The sequence below is a fragment of the Somniosus microcephalus genome, chromosome 3, assembly GCF_052327205.1.
Source record: "Somniosus microcephalus isolate GS21.2 chromosome 3, FLI_Smic_1.0, whole genome shotgun sequence".
In the NCBI taxonomy this organism is placed as follows: Eukaryota; Metazoa; Chordata; class Chondrichthyes; order Squaliformes; family Somniosidae; genus Somniosus; species Somniosus microcephalus.
In genome coordinates, this window is record NC_140989.1 from 7309320 (window position 1) to 7321772 (window position 12453).

Sequence of the window (12453 nt, forward strand, 5' to 3'; positions counted from 1 at the left end):
CTGAGGGAGCGCTGCACTGTTGGAGGGGCAGTACTGAGGGAGCGCTGCACTGTCGGAGGGGCAGTACTGAGGGAGCGCCGCACTGTCGGAGGGGCCGTACTGAGGGAGCGCCGCACTGTCGGAGGGGCCGTACTGAGGGAGCGTCGCACTGTCGGAGGGGCTGTACTGAGGGAGCGCCGCACTGTCGGAGGGGCCGTACTGAGGGAGCGCCGCACTGTCGGAGGGGCAGAACTGAGGAGCGCCGCACTGTCGGAGGGGCAGCACTGAGGGAGCGCCGCACTGTCGGAGGGGCAGTACTGAGGGAGTGCTGCACTGTCGGAGGGGCAGTACTGAGGGGAACGGGGAGGGGGGTTCGGGGGGAGGGCGATGGGGGAATGGGGAGGGAGGGGGGGGTTCGGGGGAAGGGGTGATGGGGGAACGGGGGAGGGGCGATGGGGGAACGGGGGAGGGGGGTTCGGGGGAGGGGCGATGGGGGAATGGGGAGGGAGGGGGTTTCGGGGGGAGGGGCGATGGGGTGCTGTACCCGCCCGCCTTACCTCCAACAGCCGGCGATGGTCTTGCCGGCCCAGCAAGGTCTCCAGGTGCAGCTGCTCCTGCCTGAGTTGGGCCACGTGCTCTTCGAGCTGGGTGACCGCGGCCCTGGACTGATGGAGAAGGTCTCGCTCCGCTCTCTGCAGGAAGCCCCCGACCTCGTCTCTCGCTCTCTGCACCGCCACCACCAGCTCTCGGAATTCCTCCTCCACCTCCCCTCTGATTCGTTGCAAAGTCACCTGTCGGGGAAAGATGAAGGAATCTTCCAGATGGTTTCTGATGGGGGTATTAGCGACGGGACATGGGGTAAATCAGTCAGGGGAGGGGCTCCTTGTTGGGGCCGCTGATCCGCAGTGACAATGTGTCTGTGGCGTTCCCGTCCCCCAGAAGCCTGCGATCCACAGGAGTGGGGTCACATGGTCTCCAGCCAGGTGCAGGCCCAGGGATGTCGGCCATGACGTACCTCGCGCTACCCCTGCCCCCACCTGGAGGCTGTGCCTCATTACCATATGGTCGACAGGCGCCAAATGGAACCCCTCTCCCCCCCCGTCCTATCCCCCCGCTCCCCCCCCACCTCTACCCCGACCCGTGCCCCCTGCCCCTCTCCCTCCACCCCTGCCCCCGTCCCTCCCCCCACCCCACCGCTCCCCTCCCCCCGCCCCCCGCTCCCTCACCCCTGCCCCTCTCCCCCCACCCCTACCCCTCTTCCCCCCCCCCTGCACTTTGAATGTGAGCAGAGTAACAACATGGTGGCGGGGCTGATGGAGGGGAAATCTCGACTTGCTGAAAGCCCGGTCACCGGCGGTGGACGAGGGGGAGACGTCACACCACACTCCGCACACAGATAGCACCAGGGAAGGAGCGAGGACACACAAATCAAACTACCAGCGGGCGCAGAGCGCTGCCTGACCTGCAGGGAGTCAGCCGTTCCTTCCAGGTTGTTTTCCCATCCAATGTCGCTCGAAGATTTAGCTCCACCAAACTCTGACGCTGCACAATAGGCTCCTGACAAATCATAAACAGAAAATGGTGTTTCAGTCTGAAGCCTCTCAGCCTGCACTCTGGTTATAAGGTATGCACTCAGTGGGTTACTCTGGTTATAGGGAGTGCACTGGGCCAGTCAGTCACTCTGGCTATAGAGAGCACACTGGCAAGTGGGTCACTCTGGTTATAGGGAGTGCACTGGGACAGTGGGTCACTCTGGTTATAGAGAGCACACTGGGCCAGTGAGTCACTCTGGTTATAGGGAGTGCACTAGGCCAGTGGGTCACTCTGGTTATAGGGAGTGCACTGGGACAGTGGGTCACTCTGGTTATAGGGAGTGCACTGGGACAGTGGGTCAATCTGTATATAGAGAGTGCACTGGGACAGTGAGTCACTCTGGTTATAGAGAGTGCATTGGGACAGTGAGTCACTCTGGTTATAGGGAGTGCACTAGGATCGTGTGTCACTCTGGTTATAGGGAGAGCACTGGGCCAGTGGGTCACTCTGGTTATAGGGAGTGCACTGGGACAGTGAGTCACACTGGTTATAGGGAGTGCACTGGGCCAGTGAGTCAATCGGGTTATAGGGAGCGCACTGGGCCAGTGGGTTACTCTGGTTATAGGGAGCGCACTGGGGCCGTGTGTCACTCTGGTTATAGGGAGTGCACTGGGACAGTGAGTCACTCTGGTTATAGAGAGTGCGCTGGGACAGTGAGTCACGCTGGTTATAGAGAGTGCACTGGGCCAGTGGGTCACTGTGGTTATAGGGAGTGCACTGGGCCAGTGGGTCACACTGGTTATAGGGAGTGCACTGGGACAGTGGGTCACTCCGGTTATAGGGAGCGCACTGGGACAGTGGATCACTCTGGTTACAGCGGGCACACTAGGCCAGTGGGTCACTCTGGCTACAGGGAGCGCACTGGGCCAGTGAGTCATTCTGATTATAGGGAGTGCACTGGGCTAGTGTGTCACTCTGACTATAGGGAGCGCACTGGGCCAGTGGGTCACTCTGGTTATAGGGAGTGCACTGGGACAGTGTGTCACTCTGACTATAGGGAGCACACTGGGCAAGTGGGTCACTCTGGTTATAGGGAGTGCACTGGGACAGTGGGTCACTCTGGTTATAGAGAGCACACTGGGCCAGTGAGTCACTCTGGTTATAGGGAGTGCACTAGGCCAGTGGGTCACTCTGGTTATAGGGAGTGCACTGGGACAGTGGGTCACTCTGGCTATAGGGTGCGCACTGGGCCAGTGGGTCACTCTGGTTATAGGGAGTGCACTGGGCCAGTGAGTCACTCTGGTTATAGAGAGCACACTGGGCCAGTGAGTCACTCTGGTTATAGGGAGTGCACTAGGCCAGTGGGTCACTCTGGTTATAGAGAGTGCATTGGGACAGTGAGTCACTCTGGTTATAGGGAGTGCACTAGGATCGTGTGTCACTCTGGTTATAGGGAGTGCACTGGGACAGTGAGTCACTCTGGTTATAGGGAGTGCACTGGGACAGTGGGTCACTCTGTATATAGAGAGTGCACTGGGACAGTGAGTCACTCTGGTTATAGAGAGTGCATTGGGACAGTGAGTCACTCTGGTTATAGGGAGTGCATTGGGACAGTGAGTCACTCTGGTTATAGGGAGTGCACTAGGATCGTGTGTCACTCTGGTTATAGAGAGTGCATTGGGACAGTGAGTCACTCTGATTATAGGGAGTGCACTGGGACAGTGGGTCACTCTGGTTATAGAGAGCACACTGGGCCAGTGAGTCACTCTGGTTATAGGGAGTGCACTAGGCCAGTGGGTCACTCTGGTTATAGGGAGTGCATTGGGACAGTGAGTCACTCTGGTTATAGGGAGTGCACTTGGATCGTGTGTCACTCTGGTTATAGGGAGAGCACTGGGCCAGTGGGTCACTCTGGTTATAGGGAGTGCACTGGGATAGTGAGTCACACTGGTTATAGGGAGTGCACTGGGCCAGTGAGTCAATCGGGTTATAGGGAGCGCACTGGGCCAGTGGGTCACTCTGGTTATAGGGAGTGCATTGGGACAGTGAGTCACTCTGGTTATAGGGAGTGCACTTGGATCGTGTGTCACTCTGGTTATAGGGAGAGCACTGGGCCAGTGGGTCACTCTGGTTATAGGGAGTGCACTGGGATAGTGAGTCACACTGGTTATAGGGAGTGCACTGGGCCAGTGAGTCAATCGGGTTATAGGGAGCGCACTGGGCCAGTGGGTTACTCTGGTTATAGGGAGCGCACTGGGACAGTGGGTCACTCTGGTTATAGAGAGTGCGCTGGGACAGTGAGTCACGCTGGTTATAGAGAGTGCACTGGGCCAGTGGGTCACTGTGGTTATAGGGAGTGCACAGGGCCAGTGGGTCACTCTGGTTATAGCGAGTGCACTGGGACAGTGGGTCACTCCGGTTATAGGGAGCGCACTGGGACAGTGGATCACTCTGGTTACAGCGGGCACACTAGGCCAGTGGGTCACTCTGGCTACAGGGAGCGCACTGGGCCAGTGAGTCATTCTGATTATAGGGAGTGCACTGGGCTACTGGGTCACTCTGACTATAGGGAGCGCACTGGGCCAGTGGGTCACTCTGGTTATAGGGAGTGCACTAGGCCAGTGAGTCACTCTGGGTATAGGGGGCGCACTGCGCCAGTGGGTCACTCTGGTTATAGGGGGCGCACTGTGCCAGTGGGTCACTCTGGTTATAGGGAGCGCACTGGGCCAGTGAGTCACTCTGGTTATTGGGAGTGCACTGGGCCAGTGAGTCACTCTGGTTATAGGGAGTGCACTGGGCCAGTGGGTCGCTCTGGTTATAGGGAGTGCACTGGGACAGTGGGTCACTCTGGTTATAGGGAGCGCACTGGGACAGTGGATCACTCTGGTTATAGCGGGCACACTAGGCCAGTGGGTCACTCTGGCTACAGGGAGCACACTGGGCCAGTGAGTCATTCTGATTATAGGGAGTGCACTGGGCTCGTGTGTCACTCTGACTATAGGGAGCGCACTGGGCCAGTGGGTCACTCTGGTTATAGGGAGTGCACTAGGCCAGTGAGTCACTCTGGTTACAGGGGGCGCACTGCGCCAGTGGGTCACTCTGGTTATAGGGAGCGCACTGGGCCAGTGGGTCACTCTGGTTATAGGGAGCGCACTGGGCCAGTGAGTCACTCTGGTTATAGGGAGTGCACTGGGCCAGTGGGTCACTCTGGTTATAGGGAGTGTACTGGGCCAGTGGGTCACTCTGGTTATAGGGAGCACACTGGGCCAGTGGGTCACTCTGATTAAAGGCAGCGCACTCGGCCAGTGAGTCACTCTGGTTATAGGGAGCGCACTGGGCTATTGAGTCACGCTGGTTATGGGAGGTGCACTGGCCAGTGGGTCACTCTGGTTATAGGGAGCGCACTGGGCCAGTGCGTCACTCTGGTTATAGGGAGCGCACTGGGCTATTGAGTCACCCTGGTCATGAGGGGTGCACTGGCCAGTGGGCCACTCTGGTTATAGCGGGTACACTAGCCCAGTGAGTCACTCTGGTTATAGGGAGCGCACTCGGCCAGTGGGTCACTCTGGTTATAGGGAGCACACTGGGCCAGTGAGTCACTCTGGTTATAGGTAGTGCACTGGGCCAGTGGGTCACTCTGGTTTTAGGGAGCGCACTGGGCCAGTGGGTCACTCTGGTTTTAGGGAGCACACTGGGACAGTAGGTCACTCTGGTTATAGGGAGTGCACTGGGCCAGTGAGTCACTCTGGTTATAGGGAGTGCACTGGGCCAGTGGGTCACTCTGGTTTTAGGGAGCGCACTGGGACAGTGGGTCACTCTGGTTATAGGGAGCGCACTGGGCCAGTGGGTTACTCTGGTTATAGGGAGTGCACTGGGCCAGTGGGTCACTCTGGTTATAGGGAGCGCACTGGGCCAGTGAGTCACTCTGGTTATAGGGAGTGCACTGGGCCAGTGGGTCACTCTGGTTATAGGGAGCGCACTGGGCCAGTGGGTCACTCTGGTTTTAGGGAGTGCACTGGGCCAGTGGGTCACTCTGGTTTTAGGGAGCGCGCTGGGACAGTGGGTCACTCTGGTTATAGGGAGTGCACTGGGCCAGTGGGTCACTCTGGTTTTAGGGAGCGCACTGGGACAGTGGGTCACTCTGGTTATAGGGAGTGCACTGGGCCAGTGGGTCACTCTGGTTATAGGGAGTGTACTGGGCCAGTGGGTCACTCTGGTTATAGGGAGCACACTGGGCCAGTGGGTCACTCTGATTATAGGCAGCGCACTCGGCCAGTGAGTCACTCTGGTTATAGGGAGCGCACTGGGCTATTGAGTCACGCTGGTTATGGGAGGTGCACTGGCCAGTGGGTCACTCTGGTTATAGGGAGCGCACTGGGCCAGTGCGTCACTCTGGTTATAGGGAGCGCACTGGGCTATTGAGTCACCCTGGTCATGAGGGGTGCACTGGCCAGTGGGCCACTCTGGTTATAGCGGGTACACTAGCCCAGTGAGTCACTCTGGTTATAGGGAGCGCACTCGGCCAGTGGGTCACTCTGGTTATAGGGAGCGCACTGGGCCAGTGAGTCACTCTGGTTATAGGTAGTGCACTGGGCCAGTGGGTCACTCTGGTTTTAGGGAGCGCACTGGGCCAGTGGGTCACTCTGGTTTTAGGGAGCACACTGGGACAGTAGGTCACTCTGGTTATAGGGAGTGCACTGGGCCAGTGAGTCACTCTGGTTATAGGGAGTGCACTGGGCCAGTGGGTCACTCTGGTTTTAGGGAGCGCACTGGGACAGTGGGTCACTCTGGTTATAGGGAGCGCACTGGGCCAGTGGGTTACTCTGGTTATAGGGAGTGCACTGGGCCAGTGGGTCACTCTGGTTATAGGGAGCGCACTGGGCCAGTGAGTCACTCTGGTTATAGGGAGTGCACTGAGCCAGTGGGTCACTCTGGTTATAGGGAGCGCACTGGGCCAGTGGGTCACTCTGGTTTTAGGGAGCGCGCTGGGACAGTGGGTCACTCTGGTTATAGGGAGTGCACTGGGCCAGTGGGTCACTCTGGTTTTAGGGAGCGCACTGGGACAGTGGGTCACTCTGGTTATAGGGAGTGCACTGGGCCAATGGGTCACACTGGTTATAGGGAGTGCACTGGGACAGTGGGTCACTCTGGTTATAGGGAGCGCACTGGGACAGTGGATCACTTTGGTTATAGCGGGCACACTAGGCCAGTGGGTCACTCTGGCTACAGGGAGCGCACTGGGCCAGTGAGTCATTCTGATTATAGGGAGTGCACTGGGCTAGTGGGTCACTCTGACTATAGGGAGCGCACTGGGCCAGTGGGTCACTCTGGTTATAGGGAGTGCACTAGGCCAGTGAGTCACTCTGGGTATAGGGGGCGCACTGCGCCAGTGGGTCACTCTGGTTATAGGGGGCGCACTGCGCCAGTGGGTCACTCTGGTTATAGGGAGCGCACTGGGCCAGTGAGTCACTCTGGTTATTGGGAGTGCACTGGGCCAGTGAGTCATTCTGATTATAGGGAGTGCACTGGGCTAGTGGGTCACTCTGACTATAGGGAGCGCACTGGGCCAGCGGGTCACTCTGGTTATAGGGAGAGCACTAGGCCTGTTAGTCACTCTGGTTATAGGGGGCGCACTGCGCCAGTGGGTCACTCTGGTTATAGGGAGCGTACTGGGCCAGTGAGTCACTCTGGTTATAGGGAGTGCACTGGGCCAGTGGGTCACTCTGGTTATAGGCAGCGCACTGGGCCAGTGAGTCACTCTGGTTATAGGGAGCGCACTGGGCTATTGAGTCACGCTGTTTATGGGAGGTGCACTGGCCAGTGGGTCACTCTGGTTATAGGGAGCGCACTGGGTAAGTGCGGCACTCTGGTTATAGGGAGCGCACTGGGCTATTGAGTCACCCTGGTCATGAGGGGTGCACTGGCCAGTGGGCCACTCTGGTTATAGCGGGTACACTAGCCCAGTGAGTCACTCTGGTTATAGGGAGCGCACTCGGCCAGTGGGTCACTCTGGTATTGATGCACTATCAATTGCTACAAAAGACTGGAAATTGAGAAAGTAATAAACAGGCTTTTATTACCAAAGAACAGAGCATGCCTCTTGTGGTTGCCTGGTATCCAAAAGGGCCGGGGGCTGCCGAGCAGCGACCTTTATACCCAGCCATGAGGGTGGAGCCAGGGGCGGAGTCAGCTGAGGCATGCACAGACAAGTACAACAATATGCAAGAGTGAACAACAGTACTAACAGTGAACAACAGTACTAACAACAGTGGTGAACAACAATACTAACAACGGGAGTACTCATCAATTATATTGAGGAAGTACACATTGCGGTCAGAGGAGGGGAGGGGCCCTTTAAAATCGATGCTCAGCCGCTCGAAGGGGCGCGTGGCTTTGATCAGGCTCGCTCTGTCTGGCCTATAAAAATGCGGCTTGCACTCGGCACAGATCTGGCAGTTCCTGGTCATGGTCCTGACCTCCTCGATGGAGTAGGGCAGGTTACGGGATTTGATAAAATGGAAGAACCTGGTGACCCCCGGGTGGCAGAGGTCATTGTGGAGGGTCTGTAATCTATCAACCTGCGCGTTGGCGCACGTACCACGTGATAGGGCATCTGGGGGCTCATAGAGTTTCCCGGGCCGGTACAAGATATCGTAATTGTAGGTGGAGAGTTCGATTCTCCACCTTAATATCTTGTCATTCTTGATTTTGCCCTGCTGCTTATTATGAAACATAAAAGCTACTGAACGCTGGTCAGTGAGCAGGGTAAATCGTTTTCCGGCCAGGTAATGCTGCCAATGTCGCACGGCTTCCACAATGGCCTGGGCCTCCTTTTCGACAGAGGAGTGTCGAATCTCGGGGCCCTGGAGGGTCCTTGAGAAAAAGGCCACGGGTCTCCCCGCCTGGTTAAGGGTTGCAGCTAGGGCAAAGTCGGATGCGTCGCTCTCCACTTGAAAAGGGAGGGACTCATCCACAGCGTGCATTGTGGCCTTCGCAATATCGCTTTTTATGAGAGTGAAGGCTGCACAGGCCTCTGCTGTCAGGGGGAAGGAGGCGGACTTGATGAGGGGTCGGGCTTTATCCGCATAGTTGGGCACCCACTGAGCATAGTAAGAGAAAAACCCCAGGCATCTCTTCAGTGCTTTCTGGCAGTGGGGGAGGGGGAGCTCCATAAGAGGGCGCATTCTATCGGGGTCGGGGCCGATGACTCCGTTCTCCACTACGCAGCCAAGAATAGCAAGGCGCTTGGTACGAAACATACATTTGTCTTTGTTGTATGTGAGATTCAGCCGCTGGGCCGTCCGGAGGAATTTCCCTAGATTAACGTCGTGGTCCTGCTGGTCGTGGCCACAGATGGTGACGTTGTCTAGATATGGGAACGTGGCCTGGAGCGCGTTCTGGCCAACCATCCGGTCCATCTCCCGTTGGAAGACAGAAACTCCGTTGGTGACGCCGAAGGGAACTCTGAGAAAGTGATAGAGCCGACCGTCAGCTTCAAAAGCTGTGTACTGGCGGTCCTCAGCCCTGATGGGGAGTTGGTGGTATGCCGACTTCAGATCAATCGTCGAGAACACCTGGTATTGTGCTATCTGATTGACCATGTCAGATATGCGGGGGAGTGGGTATGCATCCAACTGGGTGTAGCGATTGATCGTCTGGCTGTAGTCAATAACTGGGCGCTGTTTTCCGCCAGTCTTCACCACCACCACTTGTGCTCGCCATGGGCTATTGCTGCTCTCGATAATCCCTTCCTTCAGGAGTCTCGCTACCTCGGATTTAATGAAACCCCTATCCCCGGCACTGTAACGCCTACTTTTGGTAGCGATGGGCTTACAGTCGCAGGTGAGGTTAGCGAACAAGGAGGGCGGGGGGGACTTTAAGGGTGGAGAGGCTGCAAATGGCGCGCGGCGGGCGATTTAAAAACTGCTGGCTGCAGACCGTGAGAGGGGGGAGGGGTCCACCGTACGCTAAAGTGACACTCTTAAGGTGGCACTGAAAATCCAACCCCAGTAGGACGGCAGCGCAGAGATCGGGCAGGACCAGAAGTTTAAAATTTTTGTATTCAGTACCCCGCACTGAAAGAGTCACCATACAGTAGCCACCGACTTCCGCTAACTGGGCTTTGGAAGCCATAGAGAGGCGATGACGCATCGGCAGGTCTGGGAGAGAGTAACTGCGCACCGTGTCGGGGTGTATAAAACTCTCCGTGCTCCCGCTGTCAAAAAGGCAGGTAGTGGCGCGGCCGTTTACCGTAATGTCCGTCATGGACCTGGACAGTTGATGCGGGAGAGATTGATCCAGTGTCACGGAAGCCAGCGTATGTTCAAGCACGTCGATGCGGTCGTCCGATGAGGTGGTGGTGGAGTCCGGGTCCCCCGTAACCGAAGTCGGAGGCGTCCAAGATGGCGGACAAAATGGCGGCGCCCACGGTCCCGAACCCCACGCGGCTGGGGGAGCCCAAGATGGCGGGCAAGATGGCTGCGCCCACGGTTCGCACGCGGCGCTGCTGGCGTTAGCGGTCTTCCCTTTGCAGGCGCTAACGTAGTGACCTTTCTTCCCGCAGCCGGAGCAGGTAGCATTCTTCGCGGGGCATCGTGCTCTAGGGTGTTTAGCTTGGCCACAAAAATAGCATTTTTGTGCCTTGGACATCGCTGCAGCAGTCGGAGGTGGCGGTCCCATGGCCCAAGATTGCGGCGTCCACGGCGCGGGGCGATTAGGGGAGAAAGCGTCCATATTTCTGTGGGCCGCGTCGAGCGAGAGCGCGAGGGACACTGCCTTTGTCAGGTCTATCTCACCCTTCTCCAGCAGCCTCTGCCGGGAGTAGTCGGAACTTAGACCCGCAATGAAAGCGTCTCGTATCAGTCCCTCCGCATGTGCCGCGGCCGATACTTCCTTGCAGTCGCAGCCGCGTCCGAGTACCTGCAGTGCCCGTAGGAAGGCCTCCACCGATTCCCCGGGCTGCTGTCTGCGAGATCTTAAAAGGTGCCTGGCATAGACCGTGTTAACCGGGCGTGCATACTGCCCTTTCAGTAGGTCGATAGCCGCCGCGTAGGTCGTCGCATCTTGGATTAAAGTATAGACTTGGTGGCTCACCTTCGAGGCCAGGATTTTCAGTTTATTTTCATCAAGAGTCACGGTCGAGGCTTCCAGATACGCCTCAAAGCAACGCAGCCATTGTGCGAATTTAGTCGACGAACCCGCTTCTTGGGGGTCTAGGTCCAGGCATGTTGGTCTGAGGGCTCGCAGCAGCGCCTGCTGCTCAGCGTTTTGCGCCAATGGTTGATCAGCATCCGCAGCCAACATTTAACTTTGGTAATAAAATTGATGCACTATCAATTGCTACAAAAGACTGGAAATTGAGAAAGTAATAAACAGGCTTTTATTACCAAAGAACAGAGCATGCCTCTTGTGGTTGCCTGGTATCCAAAAGGGCCGGGGGCTGCCGAGCAGTGACCTTTATACCCAGCCATGAGGGTGGAGCCAGGGGCGGAGTCAGCTGAGGCATGCACAGACAAGTACAACAATATGCAAGAGTGAACAACAGTACTAACAGTGAACAACAGTACTAACAACAGTGGTGAACAACAATACTAACAGTGGTTTACCACAGGTTATAGGGAGCGCACTGGGCCAGTGGGTCACTCTGGTTTTAGGGAGTGCACTGGGCCAGTGGGTCACTCTGGTTTTAGGGAGCGCACTGGGACAGTGGGTCACTCTGGTTATAGGGAGCGCACTGGGACAGTGGGTCACTCTGGTTATAGGGAGTGCACTGGGCTATTGAGTCACCCTGGTTATGAGGGGTGCACTGGCCAGTGGGTCACTCTGGTTATAGTGGGTACACTAGCCCAGTGAGTCACACTGCTTATAGGGAGCGCACTGGGCCAGTGGGTTACTCTGGTTATAGGGAGTGCACTGGGCCAGTGGGTCACTCTGGTTATAGGCAGTGCACTGGGCCAGTGGGTCACTCTGGTTATAGGGAGCGCACTCGGCCAGTGGGTCACTCTGGTTATAGGGAGTGCACTGGGCAGTGGGTCACTCTGGTTTTAGGCAGTGCACCTGACCAGTGAGTTACTCACTGTTTAACGATGTGAGCGGTAGTTACCCGAGTCAGCTCCGCTTCCTCTTCCAGTGTCACAGTTTCATGGTTTTTGTGATCCTGGTTGGCGCACTGGCTGCAGATGGCGACTCGTTCCTTGCGGGAGTAGAATTCCAGCTCCTTCCCATGGGCCTGACACCTTGTCCCAGGAACGGCTCTGGGAGTGGCTATTGCGCCCTGCAAGGCCTCACTCATTCGGCTCAGGATGATGCTTTTGTCCAGCTGGGGCCTGTTGGAGAAGCTGCGTCGGCAGTCGGGACAGGTATACTTGGAAGCCTCTTTGTCCCAGTGCTTCGAGATACAGTCAGTGCAGAAACTGTGGCCACAGTCCGTGGTCACCGGGGAACGGAAACTATCCAGGCAAATCGGGCAGTTGACTTCTTCCTGAATGTTCATCCTGCCCCTCTCATTGCCCGACATACCCACTGACCCCTCAACCCTCACTCACTGACCCTCAACCACTGACCCCTCAACCCTCAGCCACTGACCCTCACCCACTGACCCCTCAACCCTCACTCACTGACCACTCAACCCTCACCCACTGACCCCTCAACCCTCACCCACTGACCCTTACCCACTGACCCTCACCCACTGACCCTCAACCAATGAGCACTCAACCCTCACCCACTGACCCCTCAACCCTCACCCACTGACCCTCAACCCTCACCCACTGACCCTCACCCACTGACCCCTCAACCCTCACCCACTGACCCTCACCCAATGACCCTCAACCACTGACCCCTCAACCCTCACCCACTGACCACTCACCCACTGACCCCTCAACCCTCACCCACTGACCCTCAACCACTGGCCCCTCAACCCTCAGCCACTGACCCTCACCCACT

At 57.2% G+C, this 12453-nt stretch overlaps 1 pseudogene; it reads right to left on the minus strand.

The window, feature by feature from the left end:
* LOC147120818 (tripartite motif-containing protein 16-like protein) overlaps positions 1–12004 on the minus strand; it is a 56810-nt pseudogene extending 44806 nt beyond the window's left edge.
* Between the last annotated feature and the right edge of the window lie 449 nt (positions 12005–12453).